Source organism: Haemaphysalis longicornis, unplaced genomic scaffold, assembly GCF_048455015.1.
Source record: "Haemaphysalis longicornis isolate Haplotype H1 unplaced genomic scaffold, Haemaphysalis longicornis Haplotype H1 scaffold_6, whole genome shotgun sequence".
In the NCBI taxonomy this organism is placed as follows: Eukaryota; Metazoa; Arthropoda; class Arachnida; order Ixodida; family Ixodidae; genus Haemaphysalis; species Haemaphysalis longicornis.
In genome coordinates this window covers 11,150,335-11,162,658 of record NW_027526407.1, presented here as the reverse complement: position 1 = coordinate 11,162,658, position 12,324 = coordinate 11,150,335, and the positions used below count along the sequence as shown (strand labels likewise).

Genomic DNA, 12,324 nt, shown 5'->3' with positions numbered 1-12,324 from the left:
AAAAGTTGTTTGTGTTAGTACATACATGTGGTTTATTCATGAGTAACACAAGAAAAATTATAAATGAAAACGAGAGACCAACAAGTCATCCTCTTTTGAGTGAATCAAAATCAGATAAACGTCACTTTCGCGGGCGCAAAAAGCGGAAGCGCCCGGAGGATGATACCGAGAGCAGCCGCTGCGCGTGGGCGCACGGCCAGTTGCGCGAGCGACAGACGTGGCACCGCTCCTATAAAATACAAAAAAAAACAGCCCAATGAGTTTCGCAATAGCCATTGGTCTGTGGCAGGCGCAAGAAGCGAGAGGTGGTAGGGTGCCCGGTGGGCGATACCCAGCGCGCCCCCTCGTTACCGGATGCGCAAGCGATAGCCGGCGCGCCGCTGAATTAAATCATAAAAAATAAAAATAACAGCCGTCGGCGCAAGAAAGTAATTTGACGTATTTCCGCAGTGTGGCAGCACATTGCAAGCAAGAGGTTATCGAAAAAGACGTGCTGTTTAAACATACAAGCGATGACGTACATAAACGTTATTGACCATTCTGAAGGTGTTTGCAGAGGACGTATACGTACGTCCGTGACCCTGAAAGGGTTTGGCGACTGTCAGTAACACCTCTCAAGAAGTTTAAACTTGTACAAGTTCAATGGCTGCTATCGCGAAGTTTATTCGACGAAGGTGTTGTGGAGTCAGGAACCTATTTTTATAAGAATAACACGGTTTTTATTTAAACGTTGCTGTTGGAAAGCGGAAAATGAAAATTTCCGGCGAAAGGTTTCAATCATTTCGCTTAGTATTAGAAGGTAAATATGCTCATGCACTTGTTAAACATGACTCAGAAGCTAGTGCCATCTACAACTATGACGAGGCAAGAATACATTTTCGTAACCAATGGAGAGATTCGTAAAGTGAGGGACTGTGTTCTCTGGGCACATAATACTACTTTAAAACCAAGACCACACATCTGTTTATTCTAGACGTCTTCATTTGACAATTTTATTCAGAAATTTCTCTTCTCAAATAAAGAGAATTCTAATTAGATGATTAGGCATTAACCCGACAACTGTTGTTGTAAACCCAATACCATCGCCTTGTCAAGCAAGTAGCTCGGAACAAAGATATGCAATCTTTTGGCACTTGTTTTAATCCTATGGCGGATCCTTTTATTCTAAGATCACATACTTTTTCACGAATTGCTGGAAGCAGAAAAAGAACAAAAACCACAATTTACGAGCCTGTGACCGATATGCGGCTTAAATATCAGCATAAACAATCATGGTTGAAGCGTTACACCTTACAACTTAATAGCTCGAATGTACCCCCTATTTAAAAAGACCATAAAGTTTGATTACGCGCCTAGCAGAGTTTTCAGTTAATAGATGGACATTTATTTGCAGGTTCAAAATATGTTGTGTTAAGGATTGCCTGCTAACTTCAAGCAGGGCTTCTATTGAGATAAAAAGTGTTTCATAGAAACAGTGATATTGAAACAAGAGAGTATATTTTAACCACTTTAGCAAACGTTCGTTATGCATCGAGGGCACTTTCCATGACGGTTTGCGATATTTTAAAAAATACTAATATTTCTTTTGTTAACACCAGTTTCAATTCTCAAGTGCTTTATAAGGCAAGTATGTGGTTAATAAATGAGACTAGGAGTATGAACACAAAATGGTAATGCGAGCATCAGTACTCCGAGCATAAAACAGCAGAAATAAAATATCAGGGCGCAAAGCACAAACCTGACAATCTCGTTCTTCGTCCTTCCGAGCACGTTGTGTTGCTTTTATTTGAAAACGCAAATTGAAATACATCTGACCTGCATTTCGTGTTTAGATTATGCAGAAAAAATCCAGGGACGTTCTTTAGAGTAAAATATTGCTTTGAACGCAATCATAAATGATACTGTTTTCACTTCCTTTTCCTCACCGGCAGCAGAAGGCGCTGGTCATCATCATTATTATAATGAACCTGAGGAGCTTCCGCGTGCTCTCATGGCGGCCGGTGCAGGCTTGCACCCACTTTTTTTTAACTAACTTTCATTAACGCCTCATCACATCAAGACCTGTCGCTCCGCTTTCTGAATTCCTGAACATGACGCCACAGCTAGAGGACCCAGAGGTCCAACCCACGGGGCCGAGAACCCGGCAGTTTTAGACGACGCCAATCTATCGACGCAGGCAGCTGGGAAAGTTAAGAAAAAGACGCGGGGCCTGCGATCTTGCCGAGAGTTCCGAGCAGCGTGTGACCAGAGCATGGACGGCGCCGCAGCCTACTGGCGCAACTTGATGACCTTCTATCGGAAGTAGAAGACCATATAGGCGAAGTCGAGATGAGACGACAGGTGCTTTTATGGCGCATTTTATGGTCAGAGAGAAGTTGGACTAGGCGATCTTCGATGAGACGATAGATGAGCTAGCGGACAGGGAGACGTTACACGCTAGACTATACCGAAACAAGGTTGTCAGCACGACCGCGAATTTACTTTGTAAGCTGCAGGAATGCCGGACTTCGGCGCCTCGCCTGACCACCGTCAACCGATCACCAAATTGCGAATGCGACCTTCCCCAACTATAGCTCCTCAAATGTGACGGCAACTGCATATCATGGCAGCCATTCTGGTTGCACTTTTCTGCAGCCGTCCACAAAAGCGGCAAGCTCAGCATGGCTGAGAAGTTCAACTACTTCAGCAACCCCACTACTGAAACAGCTGCATCAGCCATATCCGGACTGCAGGCTACCGACCACTCCTACAAGGACGCCATGGAGATACTGAAAGAGCACTGAGGAGATGACCGGATCATCGTAAGAGATAATCGGCGAGGCTTCCTGGACTTGAAGCCGGTTACATCGTCATCCGATATCCGACAACATAAGCAACTTTATTATTGGTTCGAGGTCCACATCCGAAGCCTAAATGCGCTTTCAGAGGGAGCATTCCACGACCCACTGCACCAGGCTGCGCGAAATTTTTTTTTATTTAGTACATACTGCAGTCCTCTAAGGACCAAGCAGGAGGGCGGAAGGGAAAGTTACATGTATCGCGTGGTAGCGGTGAATACATATCAATTACCATGCTTTGGTCACACACACGTATCCTACAAAGGGTCCTACCAACAGACTTGGTCCTGCGATTCCATGGGGGTAAATACGTGGCTCTCCTCATCTAAGGGTTCGCTAAACGCACTCGGCCACTCGACCGGTCAAACGGTCCATCCTGACCAGGAGCTTTAACTTCTCTTGCTATTATTTCAACATAAGCCTATGCGTCGAGAGGCCGTTGGTGAAATCGCCGCACATAAGATTCTTCGCACCCCAGAAGATGGACGGAAAGCCAAGCGTCCGCGTGATGTTCCTGCAAAATCTGCGCTGCAAGGTTCAGCGAGGGGCCCCAAGCAGTGCTTGTTTGCCACTCTAAAAAGCAGTCTGCCGAAGCCTGCGATTCAAAGAAACTGAGCCTGCCACACAAAAAGGGGATGCTCGCAAAGCCTAAAGCTATGTCGTTGCCCCATGAAGGGCCGCATGTCTAAACAGTGCAGAAGCCAGCCTAAATGTGGCAAGTGCTCGATGAGGCAAGAAACATCTGTGTGCGTCTCAGGCAGCTCTAAAAACGACGGGGGCAACGTTACCTTGACCCCTGCAAACTTGATCTCCCAACAAGCGGCCTCCGTAGTGCTGCTGCAGAATCTCACAGCGAACGTAGGAGCTGCTAAAACATCCGGGCGCTACCGAGTCCTGTTCGAAGGAGGATGTCAGCAAAGGTTTATACTTCGTATGCTGCTCAGAGACTCGGATGCGAACCGCTTGAAGAAAGACGCTGACCGTTGGTGTCTTCGGAGGTCAACGCACGCTTAAAGGAATGAAGAAGGTGCGAATCGTTATTTTCGCTGCTGACAACAAAGGTCTGATGAGTATGGAAGCCCTAGAAGTACATGCAATTTTCAGCGAAATCATTTCTGTACAACATAACGTTGTAAGGGGAATGTATAATATGCACATCCATACGAAGGCTCTTTCAGTGCAAGGAGTGGAAGATAAACAGATTGCCGTCCTCATTGGATGATACTGTTATTAGGAGATAGTGACCGGTGCAGTGAAGCCTGGGCATGGAAAGTTGCAAGTGTAGATAACAAATTAGCATGGACGATTTAACATCTGTTGCTTGGTGCAGCCGGCAAAATTCAGTGTGCGAACGTTGTTTTCGTTTATACACCCGTCGAAAATAAAGAGACCTTAAAACTTTCTACTCATTTCTGAGACCTTGTAAGCCCCGGAACCAATGCCAAAGAGGAACCAGCGATAAGGAGGGATGAGTTGGGGATGAAGCCCGGAGACATCTCTAAGAAAGGCAAACGGTATTTAGTCGCGTTACCATGGAAGGAGAGTGTCGTTCTGTCTGATAATCACACTACAGCAAACATTTGCACAGTTTTATGAAGGAGCTAGACAGATTCCATGGGCTGATAGAAAGACAAGACTTGAGTATTTGAGAATACCCCATGGAGGTACCAGCGGAAAGAGTACCACAAAAAAAAGGGAACTCTTAAAAATACTTTAATAAATGCCGTATCGAGCTGTAATACGTGAGGATTGCGCAACAACAAATGTTCGAATAGTCTGACGGATCTGGTGCGAAGTCGTTGAACCAAAACCTAGAAGCCGGCCCAGGTTTAATTCCCGATGGTACGAAGTGGCGATCATTACCGACATTTAAAAAGCGTTCCTCCAGATTGGCCTCTGGGAATCAGACCGAGATGCGCTTCCATTCTCGTGATTCAGGACATCACCCAAAGCAGACCAACCATTACCAGAACTAGACGTCTGGAGATTGACTCGGGTGCTCTTTGGGGCCACTTTGAGTCATTTTCTACCAGCAGTTACACGGAAGCACCATATTCGCTCCGTAGCGAGCCGGTTCGCAGTGACAGCTCGACTCCTGCAACACGCGATTGACATAGATGATCTCCTTATTGGAGCCGATGCAACTGAAAACGCATTCTAGATGCATAAAAAGTTTTGGAAATTTTCTATAAAGCTTCTATGAACCTTCGTAAATAAGCCGGCAACGACCATGTTGCTGGAGCGTTCAAACAAAGAATGACATGGGCGGGGACATCTCTTTGCTTGTCCTTTGGAACTCTGATAGTGTTGGGACTCCATTAGAACAAGCAGTGGGACATCTCTTTTTTCAAGCCGGCGGGTAAACTTTACCTTATCGGTAATGATCATCAGTCAATCCGATATACATATTTAGGCTTACAAAATTGTAATTGGGTGCACACCTACAGCGCTCAGAACGTCAGCTATGCGATGCGCGCAACGGGATCCGGGCATCAGCTGCTCGAAGTAGGGAAATGTTCATGTCTCGACGTAATTCGGAGTTGTACACGTTACACGCACTCCGCGCTTCATCTACAGCTCGAGCAGAAAGGATTACGTCGTATCCGTCACTTTTTAGACCTTTTTTCTATTGAGGAACTGGTCGAAGCACATCATATGAATCATCTCCGCCGCCTCTCAACTACTCCCACTGGAGAGAATATACAGCTCCGCCTTGGTATCGGGACCACAATCTGGTCCGAGCCTGCTAATCCTATCCCCCGGCATATCCACGACTGTCTCCGTGTCCGCCCTCTTACGAGGAACAAGCAGCACACATTCCACACAGGGAGAAGGGAGCAACATGCACGGGCACTTGCCAAAACATTTCCTATCAAACCTGACATTCTGTACGTTAGTGCGGCAGAATACCGCCATCAAGATGCCTTTGCCATCGCCATAATTATAGTCCGAACGACCTCCTTTTAACATTCTAACCATCCGCACAAACACCCCTGCAGCGGGAGAGGACGGGCAACAGCGCTGGCACTAACAACCTGGCGTTCACCTAGAAATATTACCACCGATTCAAAAACGGCCATCTAAAACTCGGCCCGCAGGTACATATCCTTCGTGGCGTCCAAAATAGCCCTTCGAAATCCCTTGTCCTGCCTGGTAGACACCGTGTTAACTCCGGTGCACACTGGTTTTTGCGCGATGAGGCAGCGCACAATGCAGCACAGGGATTGCCTATCGTGCCGGTGCCAGCCTCTTCCCCCCCTACGGCCCCAGTTCAGCAAAAGATCAATTACTCACGCACAATGTAAGTACGCATTACCGCCTCTCTCGCCATCGATACGCTCCTCGCCTCCCTGAGCTAACCAACAATCAGGAGCGCATGGCGACTGAGGCAGACAAACTCCTTGGCCTGCCGAGCACTACTGCATCGAATTCACACCTCGCAGTTATCCTTGCCAAACTGTCCGCTAATTGGGGACCTAGCCATACTGGTCCACTCTAAGTGGGCCTGCCTTAAGAGTCCCCTTCCCTACATAGCTAATGACGAGCAGTGGGAGGGAGCGCTGGGTAACTCGGACTCAGAGGTATATATACTTCTTTGTCACCCGCGCTGACAATCTCGCCCCCGGCCTCAAACCTACAGCCACACCGCTCGAGTAAACTTGGTAAAGGCTTAATAAAGTGATCTCTCTCCCTCTCTCTCTCTCTCTTGTGGTCGCCATTTGCGTGCGAAGATTTATACGAAGATAAGGCACGGCATGCTTGTAAAATGTACAGCTCTGAATAACTTCAACACATGGGCATGGGTTTGCTGCGCTCAACTGGCGCACTGAGCTTGTTGCGTAGATCAGGAGAGCGAACGTTCCGAGGGCTGTATTTTATCGCGCAATTAACATTTCGCAAATCTAACAATCGATACCGGATGAACTCAAGATCCACTTAATTTATTTTCACTACACTCAAACACCTAACGGAAATAATTAATAAGGCAGTTACGAATTTTAGGTAATTACTTCACTAAATAGCACTTGGAAGTCGTTTTAAAGTGCCCGCCACGGTCCCTGATCACTTCGTTCAATCAATTATCTCCGGAAGGCTATTTTTAAAATTACTTGAATTTGATACAAGCTGGTCACGCCATCACCAACCCCGCTCTAGACAAACGTCTCCAATTCTGTTCGATTGACTTAGTAGAAGTTTGTATTTATTGGCGGCGATGACAAACTAGGCCAGTAAGTCCTGGTTGAAGGGCACTCTTGGAAACTCCAAGACAATTCTCAATACCTTCGAACTATCATTTTTATTCGCAATGCTTACGAAGGGACATTAACGTAGTCTGTGCTATAAATGAAGATAAAGTACTAATATTTCACTTACTGGAATTAAGACGCGGGTACGTGAGAAACACAGCACACCCCCACTTGTAGTTTATGTCAGCAATCTGTTCAATTTGCGACGTGCCTGCAAAAAGAATACACGCACATGTTTATCATTCTGCTGTACTCCGGAACAAAAAACAACTTGCATCAATAACGGCTACGAAAAACGTCTTAACTCGCTCTTAGCCCTAGAACTTGTGAAGCGACGTTATTCTTCTGGGTAGTTTGCTGTGCCCTAACTAAGGAGGTACAAATCCTGCTCCTATTTTAGTTCTACGCAAATTTATGGTTTTGCTTTGGAAGCAACCTTCCTTATTTAAATATTCTATTTGGAAGAATTCGGTTTGCCTTGTTTACTTCGGTTAGCGTGGGCGAAGATAGAATTTGCGAAAAGTATTTTGATCAGAAAAACGCAAAAGATTGATGAGTATTTTATCTGAGAGCGATTTTGTTTTCTATAGAACACTCGGAAGGTAATTAGGTGGAGCAATGCCGTGAAACTACGTTTTTTTGCCTATATCCTTTTCGTGACATTGCCAGATTGCCCGAGAGCCTGACTCACACTGTGTTCATAACGTTCGAAATTTTTTTGTTGTGCGAAAAGGGCCAGAAAAGTGTAACATTCAGTAATAGCCTCGGACGACGAATTCCAACGTTAACATTTTCAACACAAAAAACACATGCCTAAGGCGTTTATACCTATGAGCAAGAATTACTGTCATGTTTGGGCATCTATTCTTTCATGGTCATTTCTAAGCAACCAACCAGGAAAGGTAAATTGCCATGCCATTTATTTAGTAGAAAGGAGACATATGAACGATGTCATATGACCGCTCAAAGACACTGTTGCAAGATCAGGAGTGCGATGAAGCAAATTGGGCAAACAAAGACACAGTGCTTTTTGTTGACGTGAAACAGGGAACAGATCAAACGTTTAGAATATAAATAAAGTTAGCAAGAAGCTAAAACCGTCACAAAAATTGTATAGCTCGAGAAAAAGCTCAAAACAAGGAACGTCTTCTGACAATAAAATTACCGCAGAATAATCTGGTTTAGGCCGATACGAGGTTACTTAAAATAATTGTGTACAGAAATGACCCAACAGTGTGTGGTAAGTCTAGGAGAAAAGAAGGAAAACGTAAATTTAATTGTTCTGAATTTAGGCTTGAAATATTTATGGGAGGTTTTCACACGTTCGATAGTGGTTTTACCATTTTTCTAGATTATGAAGACTTCACATGTGAGCTTGATCGATGTTAGTTTTTTGGTGTAGTTCAATGAACATGGGACAGCCGCGCATAAATTTGAACAGAGATGTTAGGCTGGGCAGGATTTGGACTATCATAGTTTCAACGTTACCGTAATCCTACCTACAAAGAGATTTTTGCGAAAGAGTAACGTAACAGGGTTCATCGGTGATGCTATTCTACTATATTGCTAGGGATTGAATTACGTTTCTACAACTCTTAAAGGCACTCGTGCATTACTGGTGATTTGTAAAACCTACTGGTACATGCAATGCCTTAGAGACCCAGATGTACAATGGGTGTATAGAGATATACCGAACCAACGCATAATTTTCATTACACTTTCAGTGAAGCAACTTATTCGAATTGACTGTTTATAACAACGAATAGCGCCATAAATAGTATAACGCTGTGTTGAAACAGTAGTCTGCATGCATTAGGTGCACAGCAGCATTCCAATGCTAGATGAATTTACTGAAAATGTCGAGTTACACATCTGTATTAGCTTATTTATATGTTGTCATTTGCATGCGCGAGGAATTCGCTTCATTTTATCTTGCACACGTTGAACCTCCAAAAAGTAACAGAGACTTAGTTTCCTAGGTTTTTTTTGTATTGCCAGTTTGGTGATTCGTCTAACGAGGTTCGCACATAGGTGAGTACGCATATAAAAATATAATAATATTCGAATATCTGAAATCTGATTTTTTGATGCTTTTTATAAACCTTGACTAAACAGTAGAGAATATTTAAAGCTGGTATTTATGTATCATCTATTTACTGCACGTGCCATATAGTCATTCCATCGTATCAAAAAGACTTTTTAAGCCGCACGAAATATGCCTGCCCAGCACATTCAATGCAGGCTGTCTACAAATGTATAGGTCTACAGTTTACGAAGGGGCGCAAAACATTTCGATTCTTAATTAGAAAATCGAGCCATCGTCTTACACCAGTCTGTTTTTGGTGCCTTAAAATTGAAGGTATAAGCTACTGATGGTAGCACGCGGAGAACAATCTTATATCTAACGTTGGTAAAGACGCAGGGCTCTCTATAAAAAGGCGACCTGTTGACAGGAAACACAAGCGCTCTAAAGGACCCATGGAATAATACTGTGCTGCAGTCAGTCATTCGTTCTAAAACTATAGTACCGTAACATACGTAAATAAAAGCAACACGTTGTGTGAGGTGGTAGCTCTAGCAATGGGAATTGGTTTGAAAGGCCAACCGGTACGTTTAGCCTTTTTTCTGCTATTTTCTTAGTAGGACATCGAAAAAAGAAATTCACAGCCAAGAAGAAATACTGCAGGGCTGCAAGCTATGTAAAAGAAAATCCGATATTTCTGGTGGTCCTTACGAGCACTCGAATTACGATTTTTAAGGCGAGTCATGTTCTTGAAAAATTATTTTGCAGTACCTTTTATGGCTGTCCTCATAAAAGTTTTTCCCGTGAGCGTCGATAGCACTTAGTTCTTTTATGTTTATATTTACCGCATTTGTAAATTTCCTAAAGGCAAAGCTGGCATTTCCACTAAGATGAGATGAGAAATGTTTTATTGCCCCTGCGAGACCAGCATCGGAAATGAGTACGATATAATGCCTACGCCCTAAATGCATTTCTTAGAACAACTAAAAGAAAGAGTAAAAAGTGAACTTTGCTTACCGAGGCCCGTAACATTCATTAGTTCGCCTACTCTAAAAAGTGGGCGGGAAATGGTTCCACGGAGCACCTTGTGCTGGCTGCATGAATTAGTGTGAAATATAACAGGCAGGAATATCGTTTTACCTAAACAAAACTTACATTATACCACTTTCATTGTAACTACGTGCAAAGAGGAAGCTATAACCAGATCCTTCTATCCACTTGTCGGCAGTACAATTCATTCTCCATGGTGGTCGCGTGCTGAGGACAGACCAAATATAGTACTTGGTGTTATAAAACTGTAACAGAAACGGTTTAGGTGTTATCATGCGGTGAAGACCATACAAATACTAGTACCTAGTATTGAATTGTATTGAATTTGACGGGTGTTTTTTTACTGAAAGCCCGCTTCATTAGCGGGAAACGTTTTGACCAAACATTTTCCATCTAACTGCTTGGCTTTCCGAGAATTTACAGGCCACTGCCTAATTTGCTACCCCATAAATCTTTTCCCTTCTTCAACACCTGTAGGAGGTACCTGAAGACTACACAGCAACGTGTGGGCGCATGTGCGGCCTGGTGCAGTGTTTGTGTCTGTATGAAAGTGGGCCATTTATGACTACCAAACTCGCAAGATTCTTGGAATGCCGGTTTTAAATTGTTTATATCGAGACGTTTCGAAAAGAAAATTTTATAATATTATTGCAATGTTGCACCCATAACGTAAAACTGTGCAGCGGCGTGGGGAAGCAGGAAAATACCTTTTCTCACTCGTCAGAGTGTTAGATAGGTTTGTGAATTTAATTAATGGGCTCCGACTACATTTCTATGCCGAAAAATATGTCTAGAAGAGCAACAAAATAATGTTCTTCGTAATGCCGCATGCGCCAGTCGCTCCAATTGCACTAAAAAATGTCTTTTCTTTTGAAGACTGTTAATATCTTCTGGAAAATTTGAATTGTATTTCCCAGTACAATGTGGAAACAAAACTAAATTACGTCTTGTGCGCAATCAAGTTATCAAATATTTCACAATAAAATACTGCTCGAAAGTATTTTTTATAAGAAAAAATTCTAAAAATTAACTGACAACCCGGATGTCTATTACAGAGTCGTTGATAAACTTCGGACTACCTAGCACCACGTTGCAGTGGTCGTGCGTTCTGAAGGAGGAGCTATCTAAACTGCAATAGTCCCAATAACCGCCATTGAAGTCGCAAAAAAAAACAGCCATCGAAATGGCGGCCACTTCCAGCAAAAAGCACAGTCAGCAATGACTAATAACAGGCGTGCCGGAATTAGCTACCTGGGCGAATATCTTTGCATGCACTCACACTTCAACAGGACGCCAAAACTTCACCGACCTTTCACATTTTTTGGACGCGTGCCCACGCCCCTCTCCTTGGGAATGAAGAGGGTAACACCGCTGCCCGCCACATTTTTACACTGGGCATTCAAAACGGAGGGCGGCAACACACCTCAAGTGGCTTCCACCAGCGTTTCAGTTCAATAAACATACACGGATATTCTATAATATTACGTCTGGCAACGCCTGATTTACCCTATTTTCACACATCCGTCAATAGACTAACTACAACATGACAATTTCCCATCATATATCACCAACTGTGTTTCTGTACAACTGCACAACATGCTATACACTAAACACCACCTATCACCTCGTGTGGGAGTGGGTCAAACATTCCAACCCAATTCCTTCACCTACATTAGAGCCATGGGAACATAGGCTGGCCAGCTTCTCGCTCGAGGATCAGGAGTGCCTGATCTCCCGGGCGCAGGCTACTGGGCCTATGACGGCAGCCTGCACTGTGGTGACCACGCACCTTACTTTCCCCCTCCTATTTTCTTAAAAAGAAAAATAGGTTAAAAGAGCAAAAAACGTAATATAGTAGAAGATAGAACATTCACAATTGATGTGCACGGTATAGGGAAGACTAATGAAACCGACCGAGGGAAAGGTATAACTGCCATCTACGTAAAAAAGAGGGCGTTTTCACGTGAAGCTTCGATTCTAATAACGTCGACAACGCACGTCGTTGTACTGCACCTGACCACGAAAAATGTTTGTTTTTATTTTTATCGATGATAAAAGTTTTAACGCTAAACGCCAGATATTCAGAGAGTGCACATAAAATTGCGACTTCCAACTGAATTTTTATTTTCCAAACGAAATATTTACATGCAACACAGCTAACAAAATC

At 43.8% G+C, this 12,324-nt stretch overlaps 1 long non-coding RNA gene across 1 annotated transcript in view; it reads right to left on the bottom strand.

Moving 5' to 3' along the window:
• Positions 1 to 904: 904 nt before the first annotated feature.
• The window catches only part of LOC144142231 (uncharacterized), a 29,337-nt gene continuing 17,917 nt past the window's right edge, over positions 905 to 12,324 (bottom strand). The window contains exons 2-5 of the long non-coding RNA XR_013316904.1: positions 10,263 to 10,402; positions 10,125 to 10,201; positions 7,212 to 7,295; positions 905 to 1,192 (exon numbers count right to left, since the gene is read on the bottom strand). This is a non-coding gene — a long non-coding RNA (uncharacterized LOC144142231). The remainder of the gene's footprint in view (positions 1,193 to 7,211; positions 7,296 to 10,124; positions 10,202 to 10,262; positions 10,403 to 12,324) is intronic.